Source organism: Musca autumnalis, unplaced genomic scaffold, assembly GCF_047663935.1.
Source record: "Musca autumnalis isolate F117 unplaced genomic scaffold, ASM4766393v1 scaffold_2, whole genome shotgun sequence".
Taxonomy (NCBI): Eukaryota; Metazoa; Arthropoda; class Insecta; order Diptera; family Muscidae; genus Musca; species Musca autumnalis.
Genome location: NW_027411755.1, coordinates 53250100 through 53270639, shown reverse-complemented (window position 1 = coordinate 53270639; position 20540 = coordinate 53250100).

Genomic DNA, 20540 nt, shown 5'->3' with positions numbered 1-20540 from the left:
TTGTAATTCATTATATAAATATGCCGTGATTTTAGCCAAAAATTGTTAAATTTTGTGGCGGAAGTATCCGAAGGATTTTGTTCAAAAATAGCCTTAAGACTGAGGGTATACAAATATTTTCAAATATATATTCTTGATCAGGGTGAAACTCTGAGATCACTCTTCCATCCAAACGGATTGAAATATGACGCTAATATTTTGCAGCGTTACGTCTTTTGTGAAGACAGGCAGGTTAAGAATAGGGATAGGTTAGTCGACTTTCGGTTAATCGATTAATCGATTTTTTGCAGTCAAAAATCTAAAAATCGTAGTCGACTTTTGTCTGGAAGGAAAATTGCATAATCGATTATCTTGTGATCGATTTTCGAGTTTGACCATAGATTGTTGACTTGGCGGTTTTAAGAGCAGTACACATTGTCAGTTTTGAATGTCGATATTTCGCAGTTATCGATAACTGTCCAACCGTCCAGCAACCACAAAACATTTTGTGGTTGCATGATGAATGACAAAAATGAACGGCCACACTAGCAAGCACCAACAAAGCTGTCATTCAAAACTGGCAATGTGCACTCAGCTTTACACTTTTGGCGGTTTTACAGTTTCAAAAGAAAACTCGAAAATCGACGAATAGTCGATTATAATCGATTTTCTGCGGTTATGAAAAAGTCGAAAGTCGAGTTTTAAGACAACTGAAATAATAGCAAGACCGAAAATTCGCATTTTTAGATTTAGACCATAATCGAATAGTCGAAAAATCGATTATTGCTTTCCATTACCTATCCCTAGTTAAGAACTGGCTCACGTTTACTATTTATCAATGTAATTTGGAATTTGGGTGCCAACGCACATAGGTTTCAATCAGGAAATTTTTGGCCAAAACTACTTTTTTGAAGTTTTAAAATTTAAACTGTTTTTTGCGCTGAATAAAAAAACACTTCAAATAATGCGAAAATATATAGATTTTGGAAATACCGATACATGCCGTTAGTTGGCGCAGTGTCAAAGTTGGCACTTTTTTGTATAAAAATAAAAAATATATTGTGTAGTAAAATATACGCTTTTTGTTGTGTTGTGTCGCTGCAAAAATATAGAGAAATGAGACCAAATACAACTAAAAAATCTGTAAAATTAGCGTAGTAAAATCAATATTTGTATGTATATTGGAAATTATTTTTTACAAATAATTTTTAAATATATTTTAACTTTTAAAAAAATGTCCAAATTTGTCCACCTCCAAATCGATTCTGGGAGCTAGTAGGGGGTCTGCACCAATAAATTAAGAAGTAATTTCTTGCTCAAATTGCCACAGTTAAAATAAAGTGGAAAATTGTATTTTAATATGGGGGATTTTTTTATAAATTCCTGTTGTGACTTTATGTAACATCCAATTGAAATAAAACGGTAATACCTACATTTATGGAACGATTTTCCTTAAAATTCATATTTAGGGGTTTGAGAGCGTAGAAAATAATGCTGTAACATTTTTTTGAAATTAGGTCCAACTTTTGTAATAGCTCCCGTATAACAGTACTACCGATTTTCGATATGTTGGGGGTTTTAGCGGCACTTTATGTCCGATTTGGCTGTAATTTGGTATTTCGACTCCTTGGGAGATAAGAATCCGTCTTACCAAAAATTATTTAAATATGTCAACGTTTTGGTTTAGACCCCACACAACGGGACCAGCCTGTTCAACGAATTTTGACAATTTTTGGTCATTTTTGGCGAAAAAACTAAAGAATTGCTGGTTTTAAACATTTATTATAAATTATGATCAATTTCAATACAAAATGGATGCTGAAATAGTTTTGGCCAGAAAATTTCGAATTGAGACCATAGTGCAACGTGGTGCAATGGTTCGAAAAAAAATTTTGGAAAAAAGTGAACAATTGAACGTCCAACCAATACAGACTCAGAGGAGTAATATAAAGAACACGAGGCAAAAAACGCTGGTGATTCGGACACACAACTCAAGATCGCTTTATCTCGTCGAGATATGAATTTGGTGTACCACATTGCGGGTATACGACGAATATTTCAAACTTATAATACGCTTTCCACATTGTGGTGTAGGGTATAAATATCGGTGTTAGCTGAAAATAGGTATACTATAGAAATATAGAGCTTCAACCTTTCTTATTTCACATTACAAAGCTTGGGATTTAAAAGTCAAATATTTATAGCGCCGTTAACTTACTCGTTTAATGTTAAACGTTGCAAGAGTGCTAATTGTTAAATTAATACCACATTCGAATTTGTGTAAAATGTAAGGAAAGTAACGAAAAACGCACAAAAACTTGAATAAATGCCAAAATCAGCGTACTGTCAGTCTTTAGCTCGCCCAAATTCTAGGTGTACAAACATTTCTCAAGGGACAGCCAATCAGCACAAATTTTTTTAAAGAAAAGTGAACCTTTGGTAAACTTTTTGGGGTACGGAAATGTTTTTTTTTGTTTGGAAAAATTTTTTAGCCCTGGAAAACAATTTGCATCTCCACATTAATGATATGAAAAAGGTGAACAATTGAATGTCCAACCAATATAGACTCAGGGGAGCAATATAAAGGACACGTGATAAAAAACGCTAGTGATTCGTATTATCAATCTGTTAAGTCTCAACTGGACAATAGCTGAACTAAATCTGCAAAGCTGTTAACAAAGTTGTCTAATCCACTGTCACCACACGCACAAATTAAAGAATTCCCTTCATATCCCTTAAAAAAACTTTCCAACTCCATTTACAGTTCTCAGCAACTTGCATTCAAGAATAACCCACAACTTCATCTTGTTTTTCATTTTTCGGTTATTTTGTTTTGCAAATATTTTTGCTTCAAATATTACGAAGGTTTTTTGTGTGCTATTGACCTTTGTCTTTGTATTTTCTACGCCAAAGTGTTTTTTACGCCAATATACAAAACACACAGAAAATCCTTGAAGGGAAAACCATTTCCAAAATATCATCAATCTTGATGATTGTTTTTCCTTTCTTTCTTGCCAGGATCAGATCCTACTTCTAATTCACTATTTCCATCACTTAAATAGTGATAAGGGTTTCGTTTTTGTGTGACACTTCTTTTGCCTGGCTTTGATTAAATGTCCAGATACAAAATACACCACACCGTTTATCACTATCCTCGACAAAGACTTTGAAATAAATGAGTTTATTAAATTTATTTGATCGCACTTAAGTGGACATTAGAAGCAAAAAATCGATATTACATTTCAACTCAATGGAAGGAGAAGGCAATAAGGAACAAGTGAAAATAATATTAAATTTGGCAATGACGAATTTAATACACACTTTGTCCTTTATTTATTGTCAAAATAAACTGGTGATTTATTTAAGAGATAGGATATATTTCAGTTGGGAATCACCACTACTATTCTGAGAGGGCCTATTACGTTTGTTTTTCCGTTTGTAACGCATTGAAATTATCATTTTCGATCCTATAAATTATATATATTCTTGATCAGGGTATAATTCTGAGTCAATCTATGCATCACAGCCCGTCAATCTGTCTATTGTAATCACTCTAGCATCTAGAAAAATTTATATAGGGCGCTACAATTTTGTTAATATGCGTACTTTGTTTGCAGACAGGTCAACTTCGAAGGCGGCTATATCGGTCTACCTTTTGGTATAGCCCCCATATAAGAGTACCGCCAGTTTTTAGGAATTTCGACGTTTTAAGCTAAATTTCCTGGCCGAATTTGCTTTAATTTGGCATTTGGAACTCCCAGTGATAAAGAAACATTTCAACTAAAATTATCCATATCGGTCGGTCTGGCAAACACCCACTTTCCTGGGTACAAGAATGCCAAATTCATATCCCAGTTTAGATACGAATATGACCTACACTCTTGATGAGAGGGTCTTTGTTTATAGGTTAATAAATCATCAAAGAATTAAAGGATTTCATGAGCAATCAATACTTTTTATACCCTCCACCATACAATGAACGGTGAAATAGGTTTGTCATTCCGTTTGTAACTCATCTAAATAATCATATTAGATATGCCCGTTTTAATTTTATTAATTAGAAAAAAATTCGAAAAAATCGCTGCTTAATATAATAAGACGTTATAACCTATAACCGTAAACTGAACTTGTTCCCTTTGGGATGATGCAAAAATACTCCTAAAATGTCCACAATGGATTCGCGAAAATTTAAATTATTACAAAATGTTACTTATTTACAAAAATTGTAAATGAAATAATATCGCTTATACTTAAAAATTATATGTAAAAAAATTACAACAGCATTCAGACATTGTGAGGAATAAAATGAAGCCTACTTCGTGAAGTTTGGACCTATAATATTCATGTTATTTGCAAAAAAAACTAAAGAAAATAAAAAAAAAAAACAAGTAAGCAAAGACTATAGTCGGACGGGCCGACCATGTGATACCCTACACCACAACCGCTTTGGACGCTGAATATCCGGGTTCGATTCTCAGACCTGGCCACATCAAATTTTCAACGATGGCAAAATACCCCTTTGTAATGTTGGCGATATGGGTGCCACCGTGGTGCAATGGTATGCACACCCGCCTTGCACACATAAGGTCGTGGGTTCAATTCCCCGGCCAGGGAACATCAAAACACTTTTCAACGGTGGCAAAATACCCCTCAGTAATGTTGGCGACATTTCCTGAGTATTTCAGCCTTGTAAAACTTCTCTACAAAAGTGGTGTCTTAAGACACGCCGTTCGGACTCGGCGATAAACTGTAGGTCCCATATGATTGAGGTAATATGAATCGGGGTGCACTCATCTATATGAGTCCCTTATGGGATGTTTGTGGAACAACTTTTATATATAATGTTGGCGATATTTCGTGAGTATTTCAGCCATGAAAAACGCCTCTACAAGTGGCAACTTAGGACATGCCGTTCGGACTCGGCGATAAAAACTAGGTCACATATCAATACCTTAATATGAATCCATTGATATAAGAGAAGCCTCCATTGTCCCACCCTTGGACCGATATCTCAGAAAGTATGGACTTACCCCGGAAAAATTGTACCGTTGCAATAGGGACCGTGAAAAGAACCTCCTTCAAAAAATTCAAATAGATCCTATACGCGTCCTCAAACTGCACTTTTCCCAATTTTTGTGTGGGACGTACTGGAAGGAGGGACCGATATAGTCCATATTCCAACCTGATACATGACTGGATGAAATAATACGATGTGCAAAGTTTGGAAAAATCAGAAAATCCCCTTGAGAGTTACTTTACAAATTTGCCATTTTATTTAGGATTCTTGTTTGTTTTTGAGGATTTCATGGAGTTTTTCGGCCATAATCTCAGGAAGTATGGACTTGCTATTGTAATTTTAACACCGTAAAAGGGACCCAAAGGACAATCTGCTGAAAAAAATTCAAAACGATTCGAGAGGACTTTTAAATTTTACCTTTCCGAATTTTGTGTGGGACGTACCCGAATGTGCGGACCGATATAGTTTTACCCGATCTATCAATCGATTGCTCACTTCGCCAGTTATCGTTCACACAATTTTTTTCGAAAAAATTTTGCACTTTTGTGGTGGAGGTGTGGATCTATATAGCCCATATTTGAACTTAACCTAAGTTTGGGCAAAATATTACGAAGTATAAAATTTGGTTCGAATCGGTACATCCGTTCGAGAGTTATCGTGCGCACAAGCCAGCTTGACAGTAAGAGAGACAGATGAACGGATAGGGCTAAATCGACTCCGAATTGTCTGAAACGAATTTCGTCCGTACATACTTGGGGTCTAAAACCATTATTTCGATGAGACACATCTTTGGTCGTATTTTGTATGTATCCCCTTTACTGTGAGGTATAAAATAGGTGGCGAGGGGACCTTATGCAACATTGGTATAAAACATCCAATTCTTAACTGAAAATTTCTCTGTCATGGTAGAGACAATTTGTAGCATGGGAGGCAATTGTGGTTCTCTACACAAAACCCATTAGATATTAGGCATTAGGTTCATTATCTAGCAGACACATTATTGCAATTTGCATCAGGGGCAAGGTCAATAGTTATTTTCTATACGTAGGCTACTTTGCCGGTATATGCCCTCCATGAATTAAAATATGGAACAAAAATTAAAATTTGTATATTTTTCATACGAAAGTAATGGTCTATATCACCCGCTAAATAATATCAGATCATCAATCAAAATTACAGGCATTTTCTTCAACCTAAACTCTTACCTCGTGCAAAATTTCGTGACTATTAAGCTATAATTGCGACCTCTAGTGTGTTTATGATTACACTACAAATAAAAAACTGGATATAATAGGCTGTAACTCTGTTATCTGATCACATACATCAACATAATTGACATCAATGGAAAGGTCAAGAGATCGTCTTCCAAATATAACTCACGAGGGTAGAATGTGTCTTTTAAGAACAAAGATATAACCTGTATATTAAAAATTTTCACAATTTTCACACAAAAGTTGTGGTCCATTTAACCCTCTAAATATTATCTGATCGCCATCTCAAATTGCAAGTTTCTTATTTGTCATATACTCTTACCTTATTTAAAATTTCACCTTGATCGGACCATCTAAACCTTGTAATCACGCTACAGGTCGCAATTTCGATCGAATCGTCACGAAATTTTGGGAGTTAATGGGGGTCCCACAGAGGAAGAAGCCTATTGATTTTGATGATGGTCGGATAATATTCAGGTCAACGTTTTTTTTTCAGGGAAAAGGTCAACGTTTTTTTCAAAGCCAATAGCTCTGTTTCTTTAAGAGGTGTATCAAAAGCAAAACATGGCAAGGAAAGTAGAAAATATCACCTTTACAACAATGTACAGTAGGCTGTCGTAGGTGGTCAAACAACAGAGATATCGCAATAGTCGGTAATGCAACCCATTTTCCAATTTTTTTTGTAATCACGCTACAGGTCGCAATTTTGATCGGTTCGTCACGAATTTTTTGTGAGTTGATGCGAGTCCCACATAGGAAGAGGCCTATTAAGTTTGGTGATGGCCGAATAATATTCAGGAGTCGGAATAAGCAAAAAGCTTATGTGGAGAAAAGTCAACGTTTTTTTTTCTTATGCGAATATATCCGCTTCTGGTAGGAGTATTCCCAAAAGAAAGCCAATGGTAGAAGAAAAGATCTCCTTTATATTGATGCAAAGTATGTTGGCGTAAGTGGGCAAACAACCGAGACATCGCAAAAGTCAGTAATATATAAAATTTTTTCATTTTTTGTAATCACGCTACCGGTTGGAATTTTGATCGGATAGTCACGAGATTTTGGGGGTAGATGCGGGCTCCGCAGAGGAAGAAGCCTATTGATTGTGGTGATAGTCGGATACTATTTAGGGGTCGGAATGGGGAAAAACTCATGTGGAGGAGTATTCCAACGGCAAAGCCTGTCAATAGAAGAAGAAAATATTACCTTTAAATTGGTATAAAGTAGGTTGGCGAAGGTGGCCGAACAAGGGATATACCACAACGCATCCAATTCTTCAATTTTTTGCAATCACGCTACAGGTGACAATTTTGATCGGATGGTCACGAAATTTTGGTTGCTTTTGGGGGTCCCGAGAGAAAAAGGGATATTATGTTTGAAGGTATTCGGATTATATTCCCTAAAAGAAATGTTTACAAGTGAAAAGCTTATGCACAGGGGTAGTGGTGTAGGGTAACACATGGTCGGCCCCGTCCCGACTATAGCCTTTGCTCACGTGTTTTCCTATTGGTGAACATTTTTAGATCATTATATTGAATCACATGTACTTCCAATTATGGCATAAAATTAAAATAATGTTATAATGAATATTACAACACTTGAAAGGCATATTATCCGCGAAATAGTGAAAATGACATGGTGCGCACCCGATGTTCCAACACAGTGAATCAATCCTTTTTATATGATATACACTTTGTGAAATTCTATTTGGCATCCACGATGTAGCATCAGTTGCATTTTAGAGTGCAAAAACAGTAAAACGTCCATAATTTTCAAAAAGTACATTCATATTTATGCCCATCCGGTTTCAATAATCACCATAAAAATACAGCATTCTATGTCGTATCAATGCGGTCCATCAAGGATGGATGTAGCTTTACGCCCTATTTTTGACAAAATCTATTATATGTCGGGTTTTCACATGCAGCCCTACACAGAAAAAAACACCCCGAAAATTTTGATTAAAAACTTCATCACCTTATTTTTGTTGAATGTCGATAAAATATTTCAAACATATTGGGAAAATATTTATCAAACATGAAAATGTTACTAAAAAGCGACCGATAAACGAGTTCAAACAAATAATTCATTGAAATTTGTTTAAGTTGTTTAACCAATATTTGTTGTGTTTTTCAAAATAGTCAAAATAGTCGGTGCCAGTGTTTCTCAAATCGAACATTGGTGGCGTCGTTTTTTATTGGGATAGCTAATACAATTTTGTTTTTCAAAATAGTCTGGCTTAATCCCATTGTTGTTGTTTTATTATTTTAAAACAACTTATTTATTAGTGGAAAAAGATTGGCATTGTTCGCCAAGGGGTAAGGCAAGGAATATATTTGTTGTTTTAATGGTTTTCAACGTTTGTCACATGTTCTCGCTCTCAAGAGAGAGAAAATAACTTTTTATGGCATAGAGAGATTTTCCCCTACAATAATGTGCTGTGTTTGTGTGTCTCGTTGTTATGTTCAATCAAAGCATGGGTATGACATTTTGGCGGCATGGAGGGTATTTATTTATCTACTTGTTGCCACCGCGAATGCATGTATGTATACTTAAACTTTGGTTTGTTGTTTTTATGAACCTAGCAAAAGAAGAGGGAAAGAAAAAATGTTTTGTTCGCAAGAAGCATATAGTTTTTAACCAACAGTTTGGTGGCAGTTTGTTTAGTCGTTCGCTGTGATCAGATCGAAAAGTGTGGAAAAAAACAGTGTTTATGTGTGAATAATGGTGCTTATACATTTTATGATTTTAACCAAATTTTGTAAAGTAATGCAAAAATCGGAAAAAGGAGAATCGAAATATTTTATTGGACGAAGAAGCAATCGCACGGTAATACTATTTTATATACATATTTGAAATATAATGCACTTATTTATTACATTTCATTCTAGATGCCGATTTTCCGCTGATGATTTTTAATTTAACAGGAGAATTTGTTTAATTTCACAACTAACGAGTAGCGTTCCGCGAGATTCCTGTATTTTATATTTAAAAGTGTTTCATTTGTTTTCTTCCATTTAAATTCAAGTGTGACGCTAAATTATTACTTTTATTATAAATTGTTTCATTTCGTTTTTCATTCATTTATTTCGTGTATGATTTATAATTGTGTATGTACCTAGCGTCTGTTGTTGTTTTGCATTTGGCATTCCATACATTTCAATAAAATAAGCAACCACCACCATTTATAAATGTGTGTGTATGTATCTATCTTTTTATGGCTTTTGGGTTTGAATTTAACAAAAAATTTAATACAATAATTGTAAATATGAACATTTTTTATCGATATTTACTTTGATACTTAACAAACCTTATTGCATATGTGACATTTTTTTATCAAATAAAAATTAAAAAATCGATAAACCAGTTTGTTAATATGAAAAATATTTTATCACTTGAGAAAAATAAAATTCAACAAAATTCTTAGTTAATATGAGAATTACTTTATCAAAATAATTTCTAATGAAAACAACATTTTTTTATCGACGATTGTCAGTATGAGCATTACTTTTATCGGCAAAAAATCAATTAAAAATTAATCAGATTTTTAAATTTTTTAATAAAAGGGTTACAATTTTTTCCGGTGTAGAAATAGTTATCTGGTACAAATATAAAGATGTTCAAAAATCATTTTCACACAAATTTTAATTCGAACTAAATTTCAGAAATAATTACTTTCAATATTAATTGTGGAAGACGTCAAAATAAGAAGTTTATAATTTGTCTGACGGCTATAATTTGGGTCAGGACCAAATAAGTTACCTAAAAAAGTTGTGTAATCAAACAATATGCAGATTTTTCAGACGATTAAAAAAACGCAAATATTATAAGTTTTCGTACTGTTAGAAAGGTCAAATTTAACATCAAACTTGTCCTTTATTGTGCAGAAACATGATACAAAACAAGTACCTGTTAAACAGATACATATAGACAATAGGGTTATGACTTTTTGACATTTTTTCTCAAAAATGATTTCCTGTAGCAGGGATGAATGAACTTTTGCCTAATAATCACTACGCTATCGTTTATTCCATAGAAATATAAAAAAAGTTCACGCACAAATCAATTTTAAATATATAATTTTTTGAAAAAATGTATGAAATGAAAACATTTTTTTTTTTTTTTCAAAAATAATTTTTTTTTGCGCGAATGAATAAATATAAGCCTACTAATAAGTATAATAATGTTTATTTCATTCCAATATTGATGAAGGTCATGCTCAAACCACTTTGAAAAAAATTTATATTTTGTGTTTTTTGATAAAAAATTATATTTTTACATCTTTGTGTTTATTTCAGCTAAAGTCCATATTTTGTTGTAATTCAATTGTTTGAATAGCAACAAAATATTTTAAAGTGGATATGAAATTGATTAGTTGCGGGCGAAGGGTAGGGAATACTATAGTTTCAGTTGTCACCAAACAACTTCATCAGTTCCCTTTTTCGCCGACTCTGTATCGATAAACAGGTCAATAAAGCCATCTAGCAAATTAAACAAAATGAGAAATTTGCTGTATGGCCCTAAAGCTGTTTACCCTACAATTTGAGCCGAACTAAAGTGGTGGATATAAAATTCTTTAGTTCGACTCAAATTGTAGGGTAAACAGCTTTAGGGCCATACAGCAAATTTCTCATTTTGTTTAATTTGCTAGATGGCTTTATTGACCTGTTTATCGATACAGAGTCGGCGAAAAAGGGAACCGATGAAGTTGTTTGGTGACAACTGAAACTATAGTATTCCCTAACCTTCGCCCGCAACTAATCAATTTCATATCCACTTTAAAATATTTTGTTGTTATTCAAACAATTGAATTACAACAAAATATGGACTTTAGCTGAAATAAACACAAAGATGTAAAATTCTGCAGTCCGACAATAAAAAACGCCAACAACAATAATAGGCATCAGCACGGCCTTGTTGACTAATGCGTAATGCAAAAACAACTTTCTTGTTGTTTTTACCCCCGCTTATTGAAGCAACATTGCTATGTTCGTATTCTTTGCGAAGCAAAGACGACATAAAAACAGTGGTGGATATAAAATTCTTTAGTTCGACTCAAATTGTAGGGTAAACAGCTTTAGGGCCATACAGCAAATTTCTCATTTTGTTTAATTTGCTAGATGGCTTTATCGATACAGAGTCGGCGAAAAAGGGAACTGATGAAGTTGTTTGGTGACAACTGAAACTATAGTATTCCCTACCCTTCGCCCGCAACTAATCAATTTCATATCCACTTTAAAATATTTTGTTGTTATTCAAACAATTGAATTACGACAAAATATGGACTTTAGCTGAAATAAACACAAAGATGTAAAATTCTGCAGTCCAACAATAAAAAACGCCAACAATTATATTTTTAAATAAAAGCGTTTACGACATTTTTACGATTCTCAGAGTTGAAGAAAATTAGTGAGGAATAAATGTTATGTCAGTTTAATTATCTCATGTGACTCTCAAGTTTAATTTCAATTGTATATCTGTTTACAGAGACTTCAAAAAATTGTCTATAATTTTGATAAATTCAAATTTTAAAATCGTTTTGTGCGTGAGGTTTTTTCACCGAATCACCTTATAATTTTGATTTTATGTAATCTTATGGCAAATAAAAACCAGGTGAAGGATAGCATGAACAAGGAACTAGGAAGGATCGACATGAACGATTTGGAAAACCTCTGGTATAATTTGAAGGACACAATATGTAGAATTACTGAAAACTCCCTTGGAAACTACAATAGAAAAAATAATGAGGATAGATGACCAATGAAATTTTAGAGCTTCGAGCAGAACGCAGTAAATTTAAAAACGTGGATTACGAGAAGTATTGGGAAATCAACAAAGAAATTCGAACAGCAACTCGTGCTGCCAAAAACGCACTGTTAAATAGAAAGTGCCAAGAAATTGAACACCTACAGAATGTGCACGATGATTTTAATCTTCACAAAAAATTGAAAGAAGCGGCCGGAATTTATAGGAAAAATATCCACACAACGCTTATTGATAACAACAACCAGCCAATTTTTGAAATAGAACAAATAAAGAGCCTTTGGAAAAAATATATTTAAGAATTGTTTACAGATTAAAGCCGACCCAACAACGAAAATGTTAATATCAATATTGCTGGAAATCCGATAACGGAGTCTGAAGTGGAGCATGCAATTATAACGCTGAAGGACAAAAAATCAACAGGACCTGACCAAATACCTTCCGAAGTGTTGAAGCTAATAGATGGACGCAATATACAAATATTAGTTAAACTCTTTAATAATGTATACGATACAGGCCAGTACCCACATGACTGGTTATTATCGACCTTTATTGCAATACCGAAGAAGATGCATGCAAGGAATTGCAGTGAGTACAGACTGATTAGCCTCATGTGCCACATCCTAAAAATTTTTCTGAGAATAATACACACAAGAATATACCCCATATGTGAAAAGGCTATGGGAGAACCACAATTTGGGTTCAAAGAGGGCATGGGGACGAGAGAGGCTTTACTCTCCATGCAGATACTGGTGCAGAAGTGCAGAGATGTCCACAAAGATGTTTTCCTTTGCTTCATAGATTATGAAAAGGCATTTGACACAGTTCAACACGACAAGCTAATAGATATATTGAAAGATATTGGAGTGGGGGAGAAGGAAATAAGATGCATTAAAAACTTATACTGGAGTCAAACTGCACGGATTGAGATAAATGGCGAAACTACGGACGAAATTATTATATCAAAAGGAGTAAGACAGGGGTGCATATTGTCTCCTATGCTTTTCAACATCTATTCCTAAAAAATATTTAATGAAGCCGTGAAAAATGAAAGAATAGGTATAAAAATAAATGGACGAACAATAAATAATATACACGGTGCTCTTGAATCAAATTTAAATGGAAGGTGCTTACACCTGGGAAGTTTTTGCGGATTCTGAAACTACAATGTTCATAGATGGGAAAAATCAAAAAACTAAAAAAAATCGCCGGAGCGCTTTTTAAATAAATCGCGATTCAATTTGACATTTTTAGGGGTTGTTTAGGGTTTCACGATTTTGCTTAGAAACCGCAAGTCCTACTAAAATGAGACAAAAGAAAATGATGTAGCTATGGAAATTCTCTATAAAACCGACCTTCACGGTATTTTCGTAGGTTTTACCATTTTTGAGATATTGAAGTTCAAATTGGGACAATGCACTGACTGTATCGCCCCCTTATAAAACAATGTCATGAAGGGTGCTCCTTAACTAACTTTTCATGAAATCCGCTTACACAGGGGAAGTTTTTGTAAATTCTGAAACAGCAATGTTCATAGAGGGGAAAAATCGAAAAACAAGAAAATATCGCTGTAGAGAGTTTTAAATAAATCGCGGTAAAAATTCACATTTTTAGGTGTATTTTAGGTTTTCACGATTTTGCTTGGAAACCGCAAGTCCAATCGAAATGGAGCTAAAGAAAATGTTGTAGCTGTGAAAATTCTCTACAGGATAGACGCCAGAGATGCATTTTTCAAGTACAAAACAGTCTTTACAAATCACGATATAAGCCTCTCAACAAAAGTCAGATTCGTGAAATGCTATATCTGGTCCGTACTACTTTACGCAGTTGAGACATGGACCATCAAAATTGCAGATGAGAAAAAACTTGAATCCTTCGAGATATGGGTCTACCGAAGGATTTTAAAGATACCATGGACTGATCATGTAACAACCCAGGACGTTTTACGCAGAATGGGTTTAGATAGACAATTGCTCCGACATGCCAAAGCTCGGAAAATTGCATATTTGGGACATCTGATGAGAAATGAAAAGTATAAATTCCTGCAAACCATCATAAAGGGCAATGTAGAAGGAAAAAGAGGAAGAGGCAGGAGAGAATTGAACTGGCTGAAAAACATACAAGATTGGACAGGCTGCCATGATGAAAGAAGCATGATTTCGGCGGCAAAAAATAGAGAGCTGTTTATGCCTGTATAATATAAAATAAAATAGCATAACACATTTATAATAATATTGTATGATTGCTTATATCCGGATAACGGATTTGCAAACAAAGAAGAAGATGGCAAATGACTGCAATATTTTTTAAAGTGATGAAACACAAGAAATTTAGATGATTTTGATCCGTTTCGAGCACGTACAATAATATACCACATCAAACAACTGAGTAGGAAACATGCCGTTTATATATCCATCCACCATAAAATGGAGGGTATTATTAAATTTGTCATTTAGTTTGCAACACATCGAAATATTCATCGGAGAACCTATAATGTATGTATATTCTTGATCAGGGTAAAATTCTAAGTCGATATAACCATGTTCGTCTATCCGTCGGCCCGTCCGTTCGTTCGTCTGTTGAAATCAAGATACAGCTCGCAATTTTCATGGTAGAGCTTTGTAATTTGGTATAGAATATTCTATTACTCCTACGATGTTTGGTATTGTAAATGGGCTATATCGGTCCACGTTTTTATATAACCCCCATAGAACGGTACCACCCGATTTTCGGTATTTTGAAGGTTTGAGCTTCATTATGACACCGAAATGGCTGAAATTTGGTACTTATTCTTCGTTGGCGGTATAAAACTTTCCCCCAGAATTTTGTCGGTATAGGTCCACGCCTTCATATAGCCCCCATAGAACGGTACCTCCCGATTTTCGGTATTGTGCAAGCTGTGGCCTCAATATTCCTCCGAAATGGCTGAAATTTGGTATTTAGTCTTCATTTGGGGTATAAAACTTTCCATATGGAATTTGTCGGTATAGGTCCACTCCTTCATATATCCCCCATAGAAAGGAACCTCCCGATTTTACATTATTTGAACGTTGCGGCCTCAATATTCCTCCGAAATGTCTGAAATTTGGTATTTAGTCTTCATTTGGGAGTATAAAGCTTTCCATATGTCAGTATAGGCCCACGCCTTCATATAGCCCCTACCGACTGTACCTACCGACTTTCGGTATGTTAAAAGTTGTGGCCTTAATATTCCATCGAAATGGCTGAAATTTGGTATTTTGTCTTCATTGGACGTATTTAAGTTTCCCCTCTAAATTTGTCGGTAATCCTCGTCTTCATATATTCGCCATAGAACGGTACATCACAATTTACGGTATTTTGAAAGTTTTGGCCTCAATATTCCATCGAAATTGCTGAAATTTGATACTTAGCCCCCGTTGGGTGTGCACAACGCCGATTTTCGGTATTTTAAAGGTTGTGGCTTCACTATTCCACCATTACTTTGTAATGGGTTACTTAATGACTAACTGATCCAATTTTTTCTGGGGATGCACTTTTGACTGTAAAATGTTACATATTTCGGTTCATATCTTGGTACATTCCCAATATGAAGGTACTTCCAGATTTTACATATTTTGATAATTTTACCCGAATTTTCAAAATGGAATGACTGACTGAATGGGAAGAAAACATGGATGCCTCATTGGTATTATACCTTGTTTAAAATAATAGTATATTCTACAGATTGCATATTCCACTTCTCCTAGCAATAGGAGCTGACGAGCGGAGGAAAATAATATTTTCAAAAACGAAAGGAAACTATTTGTTTCATTTTACTTCAACACAACTCGACCTGGCCGTTACTTGTTGTTCTTACTTGTGTAAAATAATTTCAAAATCCTTCTGTTCATTAATGAAAATCTCCGTGAAAACGTTGCAAACCAAGTGACCAACCAAATATGACATTTCGCCCTATGGCAAAAGGTATATAGTAAAAACAGAACAATCCAAATTGAAATGTTATACACCATCAAATCCATCCCGGGACTCATTTGGTAAATCATTTGTTTCCCTGATATGGTAGCTGTTGTTGTTATACGATTATTTGTCGATTGTTGGCTTTATCTTCACGAGAGAATCTGTCGTAAAAGAATAATAAAAAACGATGCTACAGCAAATTGATAACTGTGGGTTTCCTTTCTGTGTGTGTGTGTTCTGCCTCTCAAATTATTGTAGAGGTGAATTCACTTCCCCAATGTTTAAGGAATGGATGGAATCTTGATGCTGTTTTCCTTTTACAAACTTACAATCATAGCTATTTGTTATTGCGATATAAATGTAAAGGTAGGTGTGTACTATGTTATTGGCGTGATGCTAGTGAGTGGATATTTGTTTTGACCTTCTACTATTTCAGCTTTTCTCTTCATGCCATTGGATGCTACATGTCATTGTTGTATTGTCCCATTTGGTATTTGTCGAACGCCTTTTGTTTTCTAGATGCTATCATTGTTTTTTTTTTATAAAAATAAAACAAATGACTTGTTATTTGCTTCAAATGACATTTTCAATGGGTATTAAATGACACATTATTATATCCGTTTTTGTTTTTTGCTTTTCTTTCTTGCCTTGACTTGTGATGTGTTAAGAATTGTCGTTTGCTTGATATCGTTGATTTTGTCATCGCCTCAGAGTTGGTACAAATAATGTAAATAGTAAACAGAAGCAACAGTGTTTGTCACATCACCTGAATAACCCATTCAACAGTCTGTCACTAACACACACCCATCTACAAACGGTCAACCCACTCGTTTAGTCATCTGACAATGTGTTATATTGCGTTCAATTGTATATTTGTGATTGGAACTTAATGGATACCATGTCCATGATGACAGGAATTGTTCTTTAGCCATACACAATGCTGCTAGTTTCTGTATAACATGTGTTATTTTATACAAAAGGTGAAAACTGTACACTGTAAAATGGAAGGTTGAGTTACCAGTTATTTCAATTTTGTTCACAAAAGTGCTATGTGATTTCAGGCTTAGTGATTTTGAAATATTACATCTTTGAGTTTGTTTAATAGATTATATCATCCATTTGTATAAGAGTTTTACTAAAACAGTTAATGGAGAGGAGAGGTTAAGGAGGTAGTAAAGAAAATACATTTATTTATTTTGTTAACCTAAAAACTACCTGTAGATTAAATTCATATAATTTCGAAATATCGGCGAAATGAACCTCCAGCTCGAATATAATTTATTTTTATAAACAAAAATCAAATGTCATTCATTGGTAATTGCATCAGTTGGGAACGGCTGGATCATTTTGGATATTTTTTTATACCCTACACCACAATGTGGAAAGGGTATTATAAGTTTGTTTTGGTAAACATTCATGTAACACCGCGAAATATTCGTCGGAGACCCCCAATGTGGTATACCTATCTTCATATCTCGACGAGATAAAGCGATTTTGAGATGTGTGTCCGTCAGTCTGTCCATTATAAATTGTGAACACGCTCCAGGCCGCAATTATGGACCGATCGTCACGAAGTTTTGTATGGAGGTAGGGTTCAGTCCGGAATAGATCCCTATTCTTATTGGTGATGATCAAGAAATATTTAGCGGCTGAAATGGACCAAAAACATAATATTTATTCAATTTTCTAGCGGCTCTGTAGGTTGCAATAATAGTCTGATCAACGCGAAATTTTATATAAGGTAAGAGTATATGACAGAGAAGAAGCTTGCAATTTGAGATGGCGATCAGATAATATTTAGAGGGTTAAATGGACCACAACTTTTGTGTGAAAATTGTGAAAATTTTTAATATACAACTTATATCTTTATTCCTGGAAGACATATTCCGTGTAAGTAAGATATACTTGGAAATGGAACGCTTGACCTTTCTATTGATGTCAATTGTGTTGGTGTACATGATAAGATAACAGAGTAACAACCTTATATATCAAATTATTTGTTTGTAGTGTAATAATAAACACGCTAGAGGTCGCAATAGTCACGAAATTTTACACGAGGTAAGGCTTTAGGTCGACGAAGGTGCCTACAATTTTGGATGATGATCTGATATTATTTAGTGGGTGAAATGGACCATTACTTTTGTATGAAAAATATAAACATTTTATATTTGGTCCATATTTTAATTTTTGGAGGGCATATACCGCCAAAGTAGCCTACATATGAAAAAAGAACGACTGACCTTTCCACTGATACAAATTGCAATAATGAGTTTGGTACATAACGAGGCTACTGCCTAATATAAAGTGGGTTTTCTATAGAGAACCACATTTTCATACCATGCTATAATTGTCTCTATCATGACAGAGAAATTCCCAGTTTGTGCATTATTGCGAATTACGTGGAGCCCAGGCGTATTAATTGTCCAATTGGATTTTTATATATATCGCACCTGTTTAAAAGAAGGGTAGTAACTAAAAATTTTAACTTTTTATTAAGAAAATGAATTACCCTACCCACTGTAAAAATCTGCCATTTCTTTGTCTATTCTTTCGTCAAAAATACCGGTATTTCACTTTTGATACTACTACTTATTACCAACAGTTTTTGTCTCTACTGAAAAATAGAAAAGTTTGAGTTACTACATTTTTGTTGAAAAGATGTGATATATTGCAGCATGGGGTCGCTTAACCCGTTTTTTTTTTCAAAATGTACTCGGTGTCACTACCATTAAAATTTTTTTGAAATATTAATTTTGGTGAAGGTGAAGGCACCAACTGACCTCCTCCTGGCGTATAATTTTGGGATTTATACATACAACAATTTACCGCCAAGTCCGAACGGCGTGCCCTAAGACACCACTTGTAGAGAAGTTTTTCATGGCAGAAATACTCAGGAAATGTCGTCAGCATTACTAAGAGGTATTTCGCCACATTTATTCGATTCCCCGGCCAGGTAACTTCAAATGGTTTGAAAATACCCCGCAGTAATGTTGGCGACAATTTCTGAGTATTTCAGTCATGTACAACTTATCTACAAGTGGTGGCTTAGGGCACGCCGTTCGGACTCGGCGATAAACTGTAGGTCCCCATATCAGGAAATACGAATCGGGGTGTACTCATTGATATGAGAGAAGTCTCCTTTGTCCCTTATGGGATTTTTGTGGAACAATTGTTATATTATTATTTAAGCTTGATGTGATAAGTTGGCAGAATCCACAAAGTTATTTCTAACAATAAGTTTATTTGTTCCATAAATGAATTTCGATTTGCTGAAAGCTAATTTTCAGGGGTAGTGGTGTAGGGTATCAATGGTCGGCCCCGTCCGACTATAGTCTTTGCTTACTTGTTTTTTTTTTTTTTTTTGGAATGTTATGTTTTTATGGAAAGAACATTTGACCACATCCAATGTTTTCTACAAAAACTACTTAACCGCTCGTTAGACCCCGGTGAAAATAGGGTACATATCCTATTTTTAACAAGTAAGAGAGGGTTATAGTCAGATAGGGCCGACCATGTGATACCCTACTCCACTAAACCTGAGCACTATTTTCCAAGGAATTTCTTTTATATAATTGCGACATATTTTAGCCGTCCGGTCATACATACATAAGTTAATATACATCGTAGGTTGCAATAATAGTCTGACCAACGCGAAATTTTAAATAAGGTAAGAGTATATGACAGAGAAGAAGTTTGCAATTTGAGATGGCGATCAGATAATATTTAGAGGGTTAAATGGACCACAACTTTTGTGTGAAAATTGTGAAAATTTTTAATATACAACTTATATCTTTATTCCTGGAAGACATATTCCGTGTAAGTAAGATATACTTGGAAATGGAACGCTTGACCTTTCTATTGATGCCAATTGTGTTGGTGTACATGATAAGATAACAGAGTAACAACCTTATATATCAAATTATTTGTTTGTAGTGTAATAATAAACACGCTAGAGGTCGCAATAGTCACGAAATTTTATACGAGGTAAGACTTTAGGTCGACGAAGGTGCCTACAATTTTGGATGATGATCTGATATTATTTAGCGGATGAAATGGACCATTACTTTTGTATGAAAAATATAAACATTTTATATTTGGTCCATATTTTAATTTCTGGAGGGCATATACCGCCAAAGTAGCCTACATACATAAGTTAATATACATGGTATCATACCAGATATCAGTCAGTTTAGTTGGCATCGTCTCAGGAAGTATGGACTTGCCCCAAAAAAATTGCACCGTCGTAACAGGGACCGCGAGGCGAACATGTTTAAAACAAATTCAAAACGGTTTGAGAAGAGCTGATAAACTATACTTTTCGCGAAAGAGTGTGCCGATATAGTCCATATTCGAACCTGATATATGCATGGAATTATTATTTCCACATCCCTAGTTTGGAACAATTCGGTTAGTCCCTTCTGGATCTATCGTAGGCCAGGGACGCCCTACTTTGCATGACAGTATAGCAGGGACGAGCTTCTTTGCTTAGATCGTATAGTGAGGGCGCCCACTGAGTTGTTTTTGCATTTGCTTCTCTCTCTCACGTACAGTGTAAATGAATGAAAACAAACAAAAACATAATGTGGTTGTTGCTTTTTTCACTCATACGTTCATACATGTCTTCGCTTTGCTTGTAT